We start from the raw sequence: 20005 nt of genomic DNA, 5'->3' as shown, positions 1-20005 counted from the left end.
AACCAGCACTCCATACACTACTACTGGTAAGCGTTCACGAATAAGTTTCAAACGGCACTATCTCCACAGCAACCAGCAACCGATCTGAAATAAAGAAAACCATTACATAAGACTTATTGCGAACACATATTTACACATAATCTTAATTAGCACTAAAATTAATTTGTAAATGATATACCTGCTATATAGGACAGCTGCTAGGGCGGGCGGAAAACAAAGCCTTGGTAAAAATTAAGGAACTTTATTTGTTCGTAAATGCCCAGACATATATCATTACACATTAATATAATCAAACCCAAAACAAAAGATATCAAAAATATAAAAACATAGACAAAATATAAAAGAACCGGTTTCCAACACCTGCTATAAGCATTATTACCAATCATTCATTATTATCCTATTCTTATTGATTTTTTTTTATAAAAAAAAAACATCATGTTGGTATTAAAATCAATAGAAACTCACTCACTTTTCCTGCGGATCATTTTTACTCTAACCCTTCATTTGGCAACGACATAAAAAATGGAAATACATGAGTTTGATGAATGTAGGGCATCGAGGGTATGCTAAGAACTTTTAAAAAAATATGAAAAAAAATCCTGCATTTCCCAGAGTTGGGAAAATTCGTGTCCGTCACAGCGGACACTGCCAAAGACGTCATAAATAACGAGTAGATTTGAATGTTCGCCGTGGCGGACATTGGCAAATAGGGGATAAATAAAAAAACTTCGTTATAAACTAATTTTATTAAGAATTTTTATTGTATTGAGAATAAAACACCTTGGAAATTGGTGTTTTGGCAAGAAAAATTAAGTAAGTAATTAAGCGTAACATTAAAAACGAACACATAAAACAATCATTTGGTATGGAAATCTAAAAACAGTTTCTTGCATTTTTGCCCATCACAAAGCAAAGGCGCGTTTGTAACTTTATGTAGAACACCACTGTCTTTTTTTGACAATACCTGCAACGTTATAAGAGAAGCTAAAGCTAATATTTATATTAGCGAGAGATCATATCATTATCATTTCGATAGAGGGTGCAGGTGAAGAATAGTTTGAGTTAGTAGAAGCACATTTATCAAGCATTTCAAAATCGGTATCAGATTTCTCACTTGCGTCTGAGGAAGCGGGTTCTAGGGACTAAAGCCAATGTTCTTGAAGTACGCGCATGCCTCAGACAAATGAAAAACAAAAAAAAACATAAGAAAACACCCAAAACCGCAAAACAACCTAAATTTGACTATGTCCGCCACAGCGGACAAAGTTGTTTTATGAATATCAGTGAGTAATTGACAATGTCCGCTGTGCCGGACAAAGAGATCAAGCGAGTAAAAAAACACCAAAACATGTATAAAATGTTATGAATTTCAGCTAAACATTATCATACACGTATTATTGTTAAACAAATTGCAAAAACAATGAGCTTTTAACAGCAAAACACTGAAAAAAAAAATAATTTACCTTATCGAAAACAGATGACTGTCTCTTCGCTGACATTTTGTTCGCGACTGACAGATACAGTGTTGCGAACGTCAAAGTTCACTTTCTACAAACTTTTTCAGAGGTTATAAAAAAATAATATTGAAGAATAAAATAAAAATAACATTTACAACACCCCCTACTTGGTTTCTAAAGTTAGTGTCCGCCCTACCGGACAAATTCAAATTAAGGGTTAATAAAATTCTAAACGTATCGCGTTACACCCCCGAGACGCTTCCAGAGGGATGCGGCCTGCGCGTAAGTAATTAACTTGTTTTAATTTATTTTACACGAACCAGATGCAAATAAGTTTGCTTGTGTTTAAACGCTTTGCTTGATTAAATGCTGTTTGGAAACTGTTAGTTAAAAGACAATGCCGGAAATTGGCGTCTTTTTTTTTCGCGCGGCCATCGACCAAACTTTGTTTTTTGATTACAAAATAGTGTAATAAATCAAACTTACTATGACATGTATACCTCTAAACTCAGTCTGAACTGAGTTATGAGCATTAGAAGTTTGATGATTTTCATACTAGATTTGCTTTTTGCGCGCAAAGTTTTGTAAGAAATTGCAACAAACTAGTGAGATTGTATGTGTAAACAAACAATACCATCCATTAAATGCTCCAGACATCAGTATGGAGCAGAATCAGCGCAATATTTTGTTGCAATTTCTTACAAAACTTGCGCACAAAAAGCAAATCTAGTATGAAAATCATCAAACTTCTAATGCTCGTAACTCAGTTCAGACTGAGTTTAGAGGTATACATGCCATAGTAAGTTTGGTTTATTACACTATTTTGTAATCAAAAAACAAAGTTTGATCGATGGCCGCGCGAAAAAAAAAAGACGCCACTTTCCATACAAAATCTGGCATTGCCATTTGGTGTAACTGTGGGTAACATACTTTTTGCTTCAATGTTTGTTTTTCTATCATTTGACAAAATATGTTTTTGTGATTTTTGTGAGCCAACATTTTATTAATTATGTTAAACTGAATAAGAATGACTGGACCAATTTCAGGGATATCTGATATCTGAAATTCCTCTCCGCTGCGTAGAATGATTATTAAAGTATCGAAAAATACATAGGAAAATAAGGTTTAAATTAATTAGTTATTTACTACGCCATCTTCCAAAGGCTCACCTTCACATGCAGTGCGAGGTATGTCGGGCCAAATATTATATTATAACAGATATAATTATGTTCTAATATTATAACAGACCTTAGCTTCCGTATACCATCACGTGATGGTGTTCAAATACTTTTTTCTTGAGACACTGCGGTATTTCGGACGTGAGAATGTCTAATGTCTAAGGCAGCATATTTATAAAAATACACTGAAAATAAGAGAAATCATATCGGGAAAACCCTGAGGATATCCTAACATCGGGACGGAGTGTAAATTAATTAACTTATTGTAATTAATTTACGAGAGACAGGCGCAAATAACTAACTGGGTTGTTTAAATACATTTTTTATTGTATTAAATGTTTGATTAAGCTTTTTTTGGAATTTTCCCCATTTAAATTAGGCTAATGCTATTATACATTTTACGGTCACTTCTGTTGAAATATATACTTTTCCATCTACAAAAAACATGTTCATCACCGGAATATCGTATAATAAATAACTATTTCAGTCACGCATGTCACTCTGTGGCATCTCATCATCATTTCAGCCACAGGACGTCCACTACTGAACATGGGCCTCCCACAATGATTTCCACATAACCCGGTTGGTAATCTGAGGAATCTCTAAGCCTATTTAACATTTTTATCTTTCAATAAATTGCTATTTAAAAGATTTAAATAAATAATAAATAAAATAAATAAATATCCTTGGACATTTTACACTGCGCTTCTAGTCCCAAACTAAGCAAAGCTTGTACTATGGGTACTAGACAACGGATATAAACATACTTAAATACATAAATACTTTTTTTTTTGTAAATACATACATATTATACATAGAAAACACCCAGTCCAATACAAACAAATATATTCATGCACACAAATGTTTGTATTGTGCGGGAATCGAACCCGCAACCTCCGGAATAGTAGTCCGTTTCGAACCACTACACCAAACGGCCGACAAGGCCGACAGGCAAGGTTTAAAAACTACTAAAAGAAAATGACCACTTAATAAAATAAATAAATTAATTAAACACTTGTGAAGGTGATCTTGTGAAGGTCGCGGGAGGTACCTGGATGCAAGCGGCGCAGGACCGGTCTTTGTAGAAATCCTTGGGGGAGGCCTTTGTCCAGCAGTGGACGTCTTTCAGCTGAAACGAACGAACGAACGAACGAACGATTGATGCAGATAATATTCTTAACATCTTTGTCATAAAGATCATAATACTTTTAACGCTAATACTGAATGTTGTACGCTCGCCCTAGGGATCAGACCATCATAAAATCTAACACAGCGAAAAATCCAAGCATTTTTATTACACCCTAAGTATTTTAAGCCTTTTACGTAATCCCTGTGCGCGATTACCCATACACGTCCGAGTGTGATATCATTAATTCCATACAAATCCAACCACGTTTCAGGGTTAAGTATTTTTAAGTACGTTTTTATTTACTTAGGTCGTCGTTGAATTTTAATAACGGGATTGGTTTACACAGAGATTTGGAATTATTTGGAAGCAACGGTAATTTTAAAATTACTAATTAGTTTTATCATTAATCAGTTACTTAATTAAAAGTATGTCAGTCAATGATTAACAGACTGTTGTCCGTTTTCACCATCAATTCCTAATTTTTATGACCCTTATGTCACTTAAAAATTAGGGATTTATGGTGAAAACGGGCATGTGTCTTCTATCCTCTTTTTAGCCATAAGCACTCGTAAGTTCTACATAATTTAGATGTATAATCAAATAATTAATGACTTCCAAGTCATATCAATAAGTGTGGGAAGTAATTTTGATAAAGGCTATCTTGGGCATCAGTGAGTTTTAGAAAACTTTGTTATCAAAGAGATGTAAATTTATTAACATTTTCTATTTATTTGCGTCACTAACTTTGTTAGAATAAAAAACAGCCCCAAAATCCTTTCAACTAAACGTGTTTCGCGGAAATTTTATCAGCATTTGCTTAACTCTCAACCATTTCAGAACAACATTTCGCTCTAAATGTTGCTTTTTAACCACTTCGTAGTGAGAGCTACATTAAAATGCCCGAAACAAGCGAGCATCAATCGTAAAGCAGAGTTTACAACGCCGTTATTACATCCGTGGGAAAGCTCCGAAAAGTTTCTTGCTATTTGCAAGATTAACTTTGGCCGCGAGTTGCGCTGTGGACACCCGCCTTATTCGTAGTCAGTCGAGCTACGAGCACCGGGGCGGACGCTACGCGCTACGTCGGCCTGCCATGTGCTACGAGTGCTACGAGGGGGCAACTTCGTAGACGATAGCAACTTTATTCGTGTGATTGATAAGTGGTGTGGTGATTACATTGTGGTTGTGTGCGTGTGTTGTTGGTACCCGGACGGTTATGGCCGGTTCCCAGTCCCCGATCTGCCGAAACAACCAACGATGACCTTCCCATTTTGCAGGTTAGTTGGGTTTTTCCTAATTAATTCGGGTGTCGGTGCCCGTGTAAAATATTGTGTTGAATTTAAATGAGGTGTTTTGTGCGTCGACCGTTGTAACAACAATGTGGTTGGAATTTATTCTTTTTGACGGCTATTTTTCGTGTAATATGGCACAAATTAATTATTTTTTTGCAAACACATTTTTCAAATTGTGACAAGCATCGTATCAACATTTTTCATAATTACAATAGAAGTAATCAGAATGGTTTTAAAACATTTTTAAATTTTCTAATAACATGTAATATTGGTATCCTTCTTTGACGTTATTATTATTATTGTTTATTTATCTCTAATCTTGAATAATGAAAAACATTTTTTATTCTAATTGATAATCCTAACTTTTACAATATGACTTTGGTGCAATGGTCAAATGCTCAAGGGTTTCGACATCCATCTTCATCATTGTATCTTTTAGGCCACATCAGTGTGTGAGATTGTGATCAATAACAGTCCTCTACATTATGTTTCTAGGTTAACAGCTAATGCAAATTATCTCATCTAAAATTAAATTGAAGGTTATAGAGTAGCAAGTCACAATCGACTTTTTCCATGGTCATTAAAATTTATTTTATCCCTTTTTTTGGTCTGCAAAATTATTTTTTGATCTTCAATTAAACCAACATTTATAAAATAAAAATGAAACGTGTTTCATTATATTTTAAAAATTCCGTGAATTTCATAAAAATGCTATTTCACGGGCTCGGAAGCATGTCTGAATTAATTGCGTTTTATGCTCTGATGCTCGTTTTTGACACATAAAATGCTTTTTCATTATTTCATTTGTCTTTTTAGAACGAGTTTTCATTTCATGAGCATTAAATAAAATACAAAACCTTTTTTGGACGCCAGAACTTTTTTCTCTGCCCAATATTTTCCAAGGCATTTACGACTGAAATTCTCGCACATTAAACTGCATAAGTAAACGGCGAAAAAATGTACGCGTAAGTAGAAAATGTGCGCACAATTTGACCCTTAACGCGCTACATTCATCCTATTTCTAAAGGTCACAGTGTCCACTGGGGAGATTGTCCTGTTTCTGATTCCCCTAAAAGTCGTGGCGTGTCGTGTGTTGTCCCATGGGCATACGTCGTACAAGCCATTGATTTAGGTTGCTCGGTTGTATGGAGATACAGGCTTTGGGGAAATATGGGAGAGTTCACCGCAATTCCCGTTTTTAGAAGCATAAAGTATTGGTGGCAATACTTGAAGTACCCATGTGGTACTATAAATGATCGACTAGAAAAATACCACTCTAATTTCCTAATGTGAAGAGAAAGACACATCATAGTACCTATAAAGTTCATCTTTTGTACTAATGATAGGCACCTATAGTGTGCATTAAATTTTATAAATAAATAAGCAAATAAAGAGTGAAACAAAAGTATTTAAAGACATCACTTGCTGCTTTTAATTTAATTAAAAATATTGACATTGGATACCTTCAAGGTCATTGAATATTTTTATAAAAGACAAGAAATATCTTCTTTGGTAATAGGTGTCTTACAAATCCTCAGGGATCTATTCGTTGTGTTTATCCTTGTCATATTTCCAAGATAAACCGGCAATATCTAATAATATTTGCGCCACCTGTCGTCCATTTAGGAACGAAGGCTGATCCTAAATTCGAACTCCTTTTCGAATTTCTTCTGATTAATTTTGAAACGGGTCCGACAGCAGTTCAACCCACCCCAGGGAGTACTCAGTACTTACCACATAGTGGGTTGTAGGTGGGTTTGATCGTGAGATAGAAATTAGATGTGTGTTTTGTTTCTTAGAAAAGTCGGCTATATTGGATTTTAGGAACAAAGGAATAGTTAGAAGCATGAGGGCTTAAGATGTAACGTGTAAAAGCTGAAATTAGATTATTAGATAGGTATACCAAGAGAACTGTAGTAACTAACTTGTAATGTATGAAATGTGAAACTGCTACGCTCATGTCCAGCAATATCTATGCGGTATTTAAGTTATTATCGTCATTATCATATAAGTTATCATCATCATCATTATAGCCAAAGGACAGCCACTGCTGAACATAGGCCTTGATTTCCAGATTGGTTAATTGGTAGCGACTAAGTCTATCTAAATTATAAGTTACCTTATTTTACTGTTATAACAGTGAGCATTTAATATGCAAATAAACATTGAATTGCAATTTGAAACTTACATTGGAAAATTTCAATTATCACTGTTGTTACATATCATGTAATGAAAATGTTAATTACTTTTTATGTAAGTTTCAATCATCTGTTTTGATTTAGTTTTTACGATTCTCGAAATATTTTGAAATCAATCTGCTCTCATAAAACCTTAGCGTGGTTAGTACCACTATTCAATTGCCACTTACATTATGACTTGGTGTCATTAGGTTCATTAATCAAGCACCTGTATATCATTACCATTTGTGTTTCGAAGTGTCATTGGAGCCACACAAAAGAGCCATCAGTAAAATATCAAAGATCTTATCAATAATTTGACACATCACTAAATAAAATTATTTATTTACGCTTCACAAATTGTTTTACGGCGCCATCAATATGATACAAGTCGTACATCAGCCGCTAATGCCAGTATGACGACGTTGATATTCCGGTCCCGCCCACGCGAGAGCATGTGATACATTGACGGGATGTGCCTTGACTGAGAGCGATGGCGTTTACGTCAATTGCATCGTGGGATATCCGCGTGAAGTAACTTTAATGTACCTACTTTGGGCCCTATCCCTTTCAAGAAATTTAGTCGCGTGAACACACATTGCATATATGAAATTCGAACGAACCGATTTTTTGCGGGACACTGCAAAGGGAGTTTTTGCAGTAACCGGGATATCTGTTTGTAAGACATTTTGTTAAATCTGTTTGTGCAATTGTTTGTTATCCCTAATAAAATAAAATAAAAATATCTCAGTGAGAAAGAGTCCTTATCAAACTTTCTACTAATATTATAAAGTAAAAGTTTGTGAAGATGGATGGATGGTTTTTCCCTCAAATCCAATGTTTTTGGACGCACTTTCACGCAAAACCTCCTGTGGCATATGTGGTATAGGTATGTTATACGCACTCATCATCATCATCTCAGCCATAGGACCTCCACTGTTGAACATGAGCCTCCCACAATGCTTTATATGCACTTGCTAGCGATTAGCTCACTGACTGAGAACTGAGAAATATTTTAAGTATAAATTATCGGTTTTTATTTCTACCTGAATTCCACGCGGGCGAACCTGCGGGCAAAAGCTACTTTTTTCATAAATAATAAATCAAGAATAATTTTACGATTTTACTGTAATTTTTATAAATTAGCTTTGTAATTAGAATGATAAATGTATATTTTTTTAAGACACCATAATTGATTTTCAACCTTAAAAATATTTTTAGATTATTGTACATAAACTATGTTATAATAATGCTCTACTTAGAAATCGAACCCAAACCTTTCAAAGGGATTTCACCCCTCCAATCTCTAAGCCGAGAGGTGTCACTGGACTTATAGAACGACAGCATTAGCATTCCGACGTCAGCTTCGAAGACAAGTGGCGCTTCCACACGGCAAACGACAAGGACGGGGCTTGACTGGTAGCGATTTGCATATCGGAATAAATTGGGATATTTTAGTGTCATATTTTAATTTTAATTAAGTACTACTAGTGATTAGCGGATTCATTAAATTATTCTTCAAGGATAGAGTTGTATAAGTTGGGTTGATAAAAGCTAAAGAATTTGAATCATATCTGATTCAAGTGCATTTTTGAAGTTATTCATGTAGTGTGCGCACTACGCCGATTCGATTTGGCCGATTTTTCATACAATTTAAAATCGGGCACAACTATCGGCCAACTAAAAATCAACGGTGTGCGCCTACTCTAAGTATGTTCCAATCCAATAAACTATGATTCAAACTCTTTAGCTTTTATCAACCCAACTTGTACAACTCTATCCTTGAAGAATAATCTAATAAATCCACTAATCAGTAGTGCGCACACTACGCCGATTCGATTTGGCCGATTCTTCATACAATTTAAAATCGGGCACAACTATCGGCCAACTAAAAATCAACGGTGTGCGCCTACTCTTACGTCATGACATAAAAATGAATTGCTGTTCGTTAGTCCCGCTGAAACTCGAGAATGTTTGGACCGATTTGACTTATTTTGGTTTTAATTGTTCTAGTCCAGGGAAGGTTTAAACGGTACCAAGTCGTACACACAATAAAAGCGGTTCATAAAACTTGAAACCAGCGTGTAACAATCCTCATGACAGACAAAGAATAAGGCGATATTTGATACGTGAAATGCCACTCAAATAGCGTATTATGTCGTATAATATGCCATGATTACATCAAGCGTTCACTCAAAATAAATGGTCTTTCATATCTGATATGTTCAGTTGTCAGAAGATAAATACACATTAGGCAATGATATTAGTATTCTATCCGAGTTCGCAAGGACAAACGGCACATTATACATGATGGGCGCACATACGTTGGGCTGCGGCTTGACTGGCAGCGGGATAATTGAAAACAAATTACTATCGCAGTCAAATTTTCCAAACATTTAGTGGTACTGAAGCTTGAGGGAAGCATATGGATGCGGGCAGCGAAGGATAGCTTGTCCAGCAGTGAACGTAATTTGGCTGAAACAACGATCAGTCAAAGGAAAAAATGTCAAAGGAGAAAAATGTCAAAGAAGATTGATACATAATTGAAATCAAATGACAATCAATAAAATGTAGAGGTCAATTGTTGACCTTTATGTTGGTCAATTGTAGAGGTCTGATACCTTTTGACAAAACGGAAAGTTTAGATTACATAGATATTCGGCGGTGGTTAAGAAGGTAAAAATACTAAGTAAAACATAGACAAATTACTAAGAATTCACGTCCTAGAGTCAGAAACTCACAGAGTAATAATTTATACGAAAATTGCAATAACTACATAAACTGTTTTGTATTTTCACGCCATTAAAAACTCTACAACTCAATCGTTAACCCAAATAAATCTTCATTAATTATTAAATAATTTTCTTAATCAAAGGCCCAATTTCTGAGACTTTAAACATCTAGCCTATAAGTATTTATCCGTGCAAAATAATTAAATGGTATTTTAGTGCGCATTTACAAGTAGTTATTTAGTAGTTGATAAACGTCAAAGTAAATATTTTCCTTGTTAGAGCTTAACCCATCTAAACCACTCTAAGCTCTGTATGACAAACCCGTACTTTAGCTCGCATTCTGACGTGCTTCCACAAACCAAACGTTTGCATATGCCATTGCAACACTGGCTTTTGATGCCACTGCATGGCAAAATATTATTTTATTAGTAGTAGCAACTCTTGTTTTCTGTTTCCCATTAGTAGGTAAATGTGTCCACTTATTTTAGCTTTTAGCTAACTTAGCTATAAGGCTAACTTTCCTTTGCCCTACCGATCGGAATAAAAATTGACAGAATATAGTAACACTTAACCTATTTTACATAGAGACAAGTATTTACATAATTGTGATAACTATCACACGTAATACCCTCTACCAGATATTTTAAGTAGGTACTTACTCATAAGTCTACTGCATAACGAATAAACACAAAATGTAACACAAAAGTGTAAGCTTCATGGTCAACTGAAGAAATGTATGTTGACTAGCGTAACTGCTGCCTGTAGATGGTACTTACACATGGACAGAATATTATGTATATTTTATGAACCTATAGTACTGATTCAAATCCGCGATTCGAAACGCGTGAGTAAAAACGCGTTAACGGACCAGCTCTGTCTCTAAACGTATCGCTGTTAACAACCTTAACCTCAAAATAGGTTAGGGCTTTTAATACAATTTGATCACCCGAATACCGGGCGCTTAAACCATTTTTCTTGCCTAACCGTGTTCATCATGTTAATACGAGGTAGATATACGGTAAGCTGATAAAAAAGGGTCAGTAAACAGTTTTGTTTTGGATAAAAGGGATTTTGTATGCGCTATTCCTCGGATCTAGAGATTTACGGCAATGGGGAAAAAGTGAGGATTGCGTAATATGTGGAGAGAACTCACTTTTTGTGTGTGAAGAGATAAAATATTTGCTGGTGGCTTTGTTTGATGGGGCATTATTCGAATAGAATAGAATATTGAGGGGCTTTTTGAAGGACAAGTTGGTTTTTACGAGCTACGATTGTCTAATACAATTCACGAAAGTAATTTTGGCTTTTCTATTGAAACTCTCTAGAGACTAATTCCCGTTTTCACCATCAATCCCCAATATTTAAGTGACCCCTATGTAAACAAAATTCCTGTCATGTGTTACCCTATGGTAACAAACAAATAGTGACAAGTGACCCCTATAGGTGAAAACGGGCATTACTCTGTAAACCTACACCCTAGTAATTTTAGCAAATGAAATATGATTTTATTAATTTTAGTTAAGAGCAGATCGTTAAATTATCAAACACAAAAATAGGGATCATTTGATTCGCGTGTATTTATCTTTTAAAATAATTAAAATTTAAAAAGCTCCGTAACGCTTAGATAGAGTTCTGTAAAACAAATACAATTACAGTAACATTAGTAAAATTTCTAAGTTACTTTGTTATAAATATTAATTACTAAAATGCGATTGAAGCATTTGGGTTGTTAGGTTGTCTGGAAAACATCTGAAATTCTAAATTTCAAAATAAACTAGGTAAATAAATAGGCTGAAATAAAATAAACTTCTGATTTTCGTCCACGTTAACTATTTCTGAAATTGAATAGGGTCCATTAAAATATGATCTAACAGAAAATATTTCAATCTCAACTAGAAATTGAAAATTAAATTATTTGTAATAGAATTTCTAGATTCCTTTTAGAATTGGATCAAAAGGTTAATTTATCATTTCTATATTAAAGTTCAACTTTCTAGATTTCAGATATCAAATAACCAATTTCTAGTCGCCCATTTCTACCCAAATAATAACACTTCACTAAAAAGGTTACGTGAAAACGATACGTATTCGAGTTTCGGAGTCGTTTGCGATGCAAATATTTTGTTTTCTTTCGCCAAGGGTTAGAAGTCGCTAGGTCACGTGACTTTTCGATTGCCTGTAGCTTCTTTACATGCAAGAAGATCTAAAACATGTAGAATTTGTAAAATAACATTGAAGAAACTTGGATTTTTCTTCAAAATCTTTATTAGGTTCCTTATGCCACTTATACCTTCAAAAAATAGCCTGCCACCATATTATTATTATTATTCGCTTGTCCTACATACAACATTATGGCTGTGGTGCTGAAAAGAAGTGGGGCAATTTGAAGTTGCTCTCTCAAAGACTTTGTCTTGACTAATATTGATTGATTCTTCATACAAATTAGAAGCGACCAAACTATCGGCCGACTAAATATCTGTAGTCTGGGGTGAGTCTTATTGTTGTCCTTTTTCATAAGTATTTTCCTTGCTCTGTAAATTGATTTTTTTATGCATAACAAGGCAGGTATTTGACCACAATCGCACCTGATGTTAAGTGGGATGCAGTCTAGGATGGTACATATCTGCTCTGTAAGTGCCTATTTACTCTCGCCTTGAAAAGACCCGGATTATAGTCTTCGGGAAAGACAGCAGCAGGTAACGAATTCCAGTTCCTAGCTGTTCGCATTATAAAAGAGTCATCGAAACGCTTAGTGCAAAGATTAATAAACAGATAGTTCTACAAGAGATTGTGATGTCTATTTAAACTTTTTAATTCAATTCCCTAAGTAGTTCATACTAACTTTGTTTAACCTGAAATAGCAATTAAACTATCACTTTTAACTTCGGTAGTAATTCTATAAGTTTTAGAAAGTTTATCGGAAACCGAGTGACAGTTATTGCGCAAAATGGATTTAGTAAGCTTTTATTTACCTAGCTTTTATGTAAAAGTGTTCTCAGAAGGCCCTTTTTATTAGTAGCTTAATAGATTACACTGTTTTAGCATATATTATGATGGGGTTTCCCCGAATGGACCTCGTATTGAGTAAGGAGAATTGAAAACACTTTGAAACGTAATGTTTGAAAAGTAATATTAATTTATTACACATTCGAGTATGTTGTTGTGTTTAGGTAAGCTTAAGCGCAGACCACCGACTTTAATTGACCGATAGTTGGGCTCGATTCTAATTTGTATCGGCCGATACCAAATCGATGTAATTTGCGCACTTCCATACATGTCCATACTGGTTATTACATCAAGTTTTTTTTTGGAACTAGGTATTATCTGTACTCTTAATCTGTGGTAATCGCTTTTGATCATTTCGTTTAGTGACGGTCAAGTGCGAATTTATTGTTAAAATATTTCTTAATGATTCGGGGGCATTTACCAGTGTGTCAAATGAAATGTTTTATTGAATTCTGACCTATATTCATTGGGAAGACAAGTTGTCTTTGCATGTCCCCTTACCTTTTGGACTCTGGGGCTTGTAGAAAAACATAAATGCCAAGTGTTCTGTAGGAACGCTGGAACAAACCTTTCACATTATTAATTTGTTGTATCATTTTTTACGTTGCGTGCTCTAAATTACAGTAATCACCTAAAGCCCCGCATAGACTCAACGGGACTAAGCAGTGAACTCTAAACACAAGGGCTGCCACAATAGATCTAACCTGGTCGAGCTGGCGTAAATGAAGGCTCAAAAAATCCAATAATAATAATACAGCCCCGCCCCAGCCGTTACTGTAACTTAAAGGTTCCCCGAGTTCCAGCATCCACGTTACCGTAGCAATAATAGCAGTAATACTCCGTTACCTCAGTCGATTGCCTAACGACCCGTGCCCGGGCCCGATTGATACTAAACTGCTTTTTACGGCGGCGCCATTGCCGTAAAGGCCTTCGTAATGATGCGGCATCAGTTCTGTAGTTATGTAATCAGTGATGCTCAAGCGTTATGAGTTCATATTTTGAGTTCTGTCTGTTAACTGTTCTAAGGCTGAGTTGCACCAACTTACTTTAACCGTAGCTATAACAAAAATTAATAATAACGTTGGTTTTTGTATGGAGTTTTTGACGTTAGATGGTGCAACTCAGCCTAAAACTTGTAGGTTATTTTACAAAACAATAATTAGTTTATTTTTTTCGAAGATTTATTTATTTATACTTCAATGCCAAATTATTAACATTAGGCGAACTTAATGCCATAAGGCATTCTCATCCAGTTTACCTTCGGGTTATGCAGAAAAATTAGTTTGGCGATATAACAAAAAAAATGCTAAATTATAGAGAGACAGGTTAACGCTCCTGTAAAGGATTAGCATAATCTTACTTTAATCGTAACTATAACAATGATCGGTAATTAGGGTTCCGTACCTCAAAAGGAAAAAACGGAACCCTTATAGGATCACTTTGTTGTCCGTCCGTCCTTCTGTCAAGACCCTTTATCTCAAGAACGCGTGAACGTATCAAGCTGAAATTCACATGAAATATTTAGGTCTATTGTCCCTTTAAGCTGTGAAAATATCAAACTTCTAAGCCAAGCCAATCAAAAGATACAGCCGATTATGTCGATATTTTCAACAAATTTTCGACACTCGCAAAGGAATCAAAACCTACAGGATACTTCCCGTAAACTCAGAATCTTGAAATTTGGCATAAAGCATTGTCATATAATGCAAATATAGGAAAAATTGCGAAAATTACATTTTTTTAGTTATATAGTATAATAAAAATATTTTAATAAAATGAAACTTACTACCTTATTTCTCACGAACGAATAAAGGTATCAAATTGAAATTTATACCAAATACCTAGATCTATTGTCCCTTTAAGAAGTAAAAAAATCAAACTTCTAAGTTAACGCGATCAAAAGATACAGCAGTTTATACCGACACCTTAGACGAATTTCCGTCACACGCTAGGGAATCAAAACCTACAAGGTACTTCCTGTGAACTCAGAATCTTGAAATTCGGCACGAAGCAACGTTATATAGTACAGATAAAGGAAAAATTGCGAAAATGATAAATTTGAAGTTATATAAAATTTAAAATATTATTTTTGCTTACATGACATAAAATATTTTTTTAATAATTATAAACTTACTACCTACCCTTTTTCACATTTTTTTTTTATGTGATAGGAGGCAAACGAGCAGACGGATCACCTGATGGTAAGCAATTGCCGTCGCCCATGTACACCCGCAACATCAGTGAAGTCACAAGTGCGCTGCCAACCTTTTAAATCCCATTCCCCCCCAATTGGGCCTCCGGTATCCTCACTCACTCGGCGAAACACAGCGCAAGCGCTGCTTCACGCCGGTTTTTTGTGAGGCCGTGGTATCACTCCGGTCGAGCCGGCCCATTCATGCCGAAGCGTGGCTCTCCCACGGAAAAACATGAACGCGTAGAGATATTAAAGTTGAAATTCATATCAAACACTTCTTAAATCTAATTGCCTCTAAACTGTGAGAAATTCTAAATCAACGCAAAAATTCAAAACGCTGAGGTAGGTACCTTCCTATAATGCAAATATAGGAAAAATAAATAAATAAAAAATAATCATACCGCATATTTTTTTTTTATAAAACTCCGGACTTTGACGTAATTTTGGTTTAAGTGAAATGAATGGTGTCCATTGGCATAGCTACAGGTTTTACCTTAGAATACTTGTTTTATATTTGTAGATAGTTACCCTGCCTAAAAAAAAACCCTAGCTACGCCAAAGCTAGCGTTATTTGATAAGGATCAGATATAAATGTTACGGTTAATGTGATAAATTGAAAATTATTAATAATAACCGGTTATTATTAATAATTACCGACAGTCGCGGTAAAAGTGATAAATGAATCACATTTAGCAGTGATTATTTAATAATTCAAGCTCAGTACTAACAAATTTCATAAAAGAGAACAACATCTTGTGTACGTGCTCGTGTACAGCCAAACTTTTGAACGTTTTGATATCATATATTAATATAAATTGGCATAATGAGTTTGGAGTGTTTCTTGCATAATATTAGTTTTCCATGATGCCTATAACATAATGTTTTGATTTAAAGTGAAAAATAGGTTAAGGTGCGGCGGGGGTGGCCCTTGGGCCACCCCTAAGCCGCCTATTTAGTTTTATACACACATAAATGACCTCATATTAATCACATTTACCAAATCATTCGGTAATTATTCATAATAACCGGCGATTATTCATAATTTTCACATTTATCACTTTGACCGTAACATAAACACAAAATAATCTTGCGTGCATACCAATGTTATTTATACCATTTTGCAAGGGGAAAGGGATTTGTGGTTAGCCCTGACTACTTAAGGACAGGAAAAAATCAAATGATACCGCGAGCTAACTACGAACAGCGCCATCTATTGACAACCGTGCGAACTACGTAGTGTCGTTGCTCGGTGATAGGTGTTGCTGATTGCAGCTCATTGTTACAATACTTTTTATTAAAATCGGATTTTATTCCGGAAGTTTTACAATTTCTTACTACTTTCGCAAATCATTACAAATGAAGAAAGGAATTTACGGTGTGGTACCCTCAATGTACAATTAGATTTCGAGCGATACCACTTTTGGGCATTCTCCTTTTAAGTAGTTACTTTCCCCATTGTAATGTTATGAATTTCATTTTGCAATAAAAATACCATAGTTATGACTCGATTGTCGTAATGAACGAACTTTGTAAACCTTGCAGGTTTGTACGGAACCCTCGGTGCGCGAGTCCGACTCGCACTTGGCCGGTTTTTTTTTATATGGAGATTGACAGATTTTTGACGTTTGTAAGTCAGTAAGATGGCGTACAATTCGATATTTTTTCGAAGATTCGACCTGCGTATACTCCTTGCCCGTGATAAATTAGAGAGAGAGGGTCACGCTCTTGTAAATTAAAGCTGAGTTGATATTTTACTTTAACCATAATTATAATAAGAATTGGTGTTTTTAGGGTTCCGTACCTCAAAAGGAAAAAACGGAACCCTTATAGGATCACTTTGTTGTCCGTCTGTCCGTCCGTCTGTCAAGACCCTTTATCTCAAGAACGCGTGAACGTATCAAGCTGAAATTCACATGAAATACTCAGGTCTATTGTCCCTTTAAGCTGTGAAAATATCAAACTTCTAAGCCAAGCCAATCAAAAGATACAGCCGATTATGTCGATATTTTCAACAAATTTTCGACACTTGCAAAGGAATCAAAACCTACAGGATACTTCCCGTAAACTCAGAATCTTGAAATTTGGCATAAAGCATTGTCATATAATGCAAATATAGGAAAAATTGCGAAAATTTCATTTTTTTAGTTATATAATATAATAAAAATATTTTAATAAAATGAAACTTACTACCTTATTTCTCACGAACGAATAAAGGTATCAAATTGAAATTTATACCAAATACCTAGATCTATTGTCCCTTTAAGAAGTAAAAAAATCAAACTTCTAAGTTAACGCGATCAAAAGATACAGCAGTTTATACCGACACCTTAGACGAATTTCCGTCACACGCTAGGGAATCAAAACCTACAAGGTACTTCCTGTGAAGTTATATAAAATTTAAAATATTATTTTTGCTTACATGACAAAATATTTTTTTAATAATTATAAACTTACTACCTACCCTTTTTCACATGAACGCGTAGAGATATTAAAGTTGAAATTCATAATATCAAACACTTCTTAACCCTCCGTGTACGAGGTGACTAAAAGTTACGTCCCGTACCAGGTGGGGTATGACACACCCCAATATACAAAGTGATCAAATTTTCATTCAACATTTTTTTAGGTGGAATTTAATATTTAATATTGATTATTTACGTATGCTAATTAGGTTTAAGAAATGCTCTGAGCTGAAAATATGTATTATAACATTTTTATCATAAAAAAAACAAAAAGACACAATTTCCGTTGTTCTTGTAATTTAGGAGTCAGTTTCCTATGTATAATTTTTATTTAGTGTCTTTAATTATGACAACCGTTTTTATTTATCAAAGTACAAGTATTTACCTATAATTTAAAAGTAAATTAAAAACTGGAAGGGTATAAATTTGTTTTGATCATCGGTTTTCAATTTACCACAATTCTGATGAAAGAAAATGAGTATGCTCAATGCATAAAATGGGAGCGTAACAATTTTATTTATTTATAAAATATGTTATTCCATTTCAGTAGCCCATAAATTGTATCACCAAGTTTAAATTGTAGCCCATAAGTATTTGTTCACATACATCTTCGGATCTCAGCACTAAACTTCCAGATTCGCACTAAAAGTCATCTAATTTGACTAAAAGTGCTTGAAAATTTCAGATACCGTAAAAATAACGAAAAATATTATTTGTATTGAATTTTATTCAATTGACAAAGCTAAAAATATACAGGGTGTTAGGTAAATGGGTATATGAGCCGACACTAGCCCATGTCAACATGGTCATATAAATGGTATGGTGAAGTCAGAAAATTAATATCTTCATTTTAATTATTTTAATTTTCATACAAATCGGATTTTATAAAATTTATTTTGTATGAAAACTAAAAAAATTAAAATCGTGAAATCAAATTTCTGACTTCACCATACCATTTATATGCCTATGTGAACATGGGCTAGTGTCGGCTCATATACCCATTTACCTAACACCCTGTATAAATTACACCAAAACTGTTAGATTTTTTTTTAAACTTTTTAACAACGTCCCGTACCAGGTGGGGTGTGTGACACCCACACGCACTTTAAAGGCATGTAACTCAGTTGGTAGTCACCGCTGGACTGATTTTGCAACGCTGATCGAAGCAGCAGTGTCTTAATTCCAGCTACTGAGAATTTCAAATTCAGCACTTGCAAATTTTTAAAATTGTGGCTATTTTTAAAGGATTGGGGTGTGTCACACCCCACCTCGTACAGCGAGGGTTAAATCTAATTGCCTCTAAACTATGAGAAATTCTAAATCAACGCAAAAATTCAAAACGCTGAGGTAGGTACCTACCTATAATGCAAATATAGGAAAAATCAGGAAAAATAAATAAATAAAAAATAATCATACCGCATATTTTGAAATTCGCCACTACTCGCAACGGAATCAAGTAAGTAATTTGATTTAATACGTCATAAATTGTAAACCGCTACGTTTGTACGGCGGAACCCTCGGTGTGCGAGCCCGACTCGCACTTGGCCGGTTTTTTTGTATGCTAGGTATTTGACAGATTTTTGACGTTTGTTGAAGTAAGATGGTGCAATCCAGCTTGAATGATCTGATAATGATGATTCTAGCTGGGACCTAATTAGTATTCTAATTCAAGAATTTAATAATTATTGGTTTTTAAGATCATATTTGACAAACCTTACATTTTGTTTTTATTCCACAAAACGTTTTAATCGTTGAGCACTGTTTTGAATTCAGTGTCTAATTATTTTATTGAAGTTATTCAAAGAACGGGCAGCAGCGCTCTCTGACAAAAATAAATCTTTTAAACTGCGATCTCCAACCCGCCTGCCAAGCGTGGGGATTATGGCAAAACCCTCTACTATAGTGGAGGAGGCTCATAGTCCAGCAGTGGACTGTAAAGGGCTGTTGATGATGATGATGATTCAAAGAAACGGGAGAAATAATGAAGTATTACTGAGAAATCATAAAGTAGACTACAATGGCAGTATTTTTCATTTTCAATCGCAAACTTTAACAGCCTTTTAGGAACGATAGCGAATTGATAATAATAAAACCATGACCTGTTGCATTCGTTCAGGTGCAGTTGATGCATTTCTGATGAGGGCCGATACTCAATGTAGTTAAGTTATAAAGGAAACTAGGTACTATGACTGAACTGAATAGTGAATCGTTTTTATACGAAGAGACCGATGAGATTTGACCTGCCTTTTACTCGTAAAACAGTTATAATATGAAGTTTTCAACAACTATGAAAATACTTGGCGTAGTAATTATACATAATTACCTATTGAAAAAGCTTCAAGTATTTTCTTAGACCAGCTGATTGTATTTAAATTGTA

The 20005-nt window shown here is 34.8% G+C and overlaps 1 protein-coding gene across 1 annotated transcript in view; it reads left to right on the top strand.

The window, feature by feature from the left end:
• Positions 1 to 4828: 4828 nt before the first annotated feature.
• The window catches only part of LOC135079242 (uncharacterized), a 179112-nt gene continuing 163935 nt past the window's right edge, over positions 4829 to 20005 (top strand). The window contains exon 1 of the mRNA XM_063973836.1: positions 4829 to 5041. The gene's annotated coding sequence lies outside the window, so the exon portion shown is untranslated. The remainder of the gene's footprint in view (positions 5042 to 20005) is intronic.

Source organism: Ostrinia nubilalis, chromosome 16 (genome assembly GCF_963855985.1).
Source record: "Ostrinia nubilalis chromosome 16, ilOstNubi1.1, whole genome shotgun sequence".
In the NCBI taxonomy this organism is placed as follows: Eukaryota; Metazoa; Arthropoda; class Insecta; order Lepidoptera; family Crambidae; genus Ostrinia; species Ostrinia nubilalis.
This window is presented reverse-complemented; position numbering and strand designations above follow the sequence as displayed.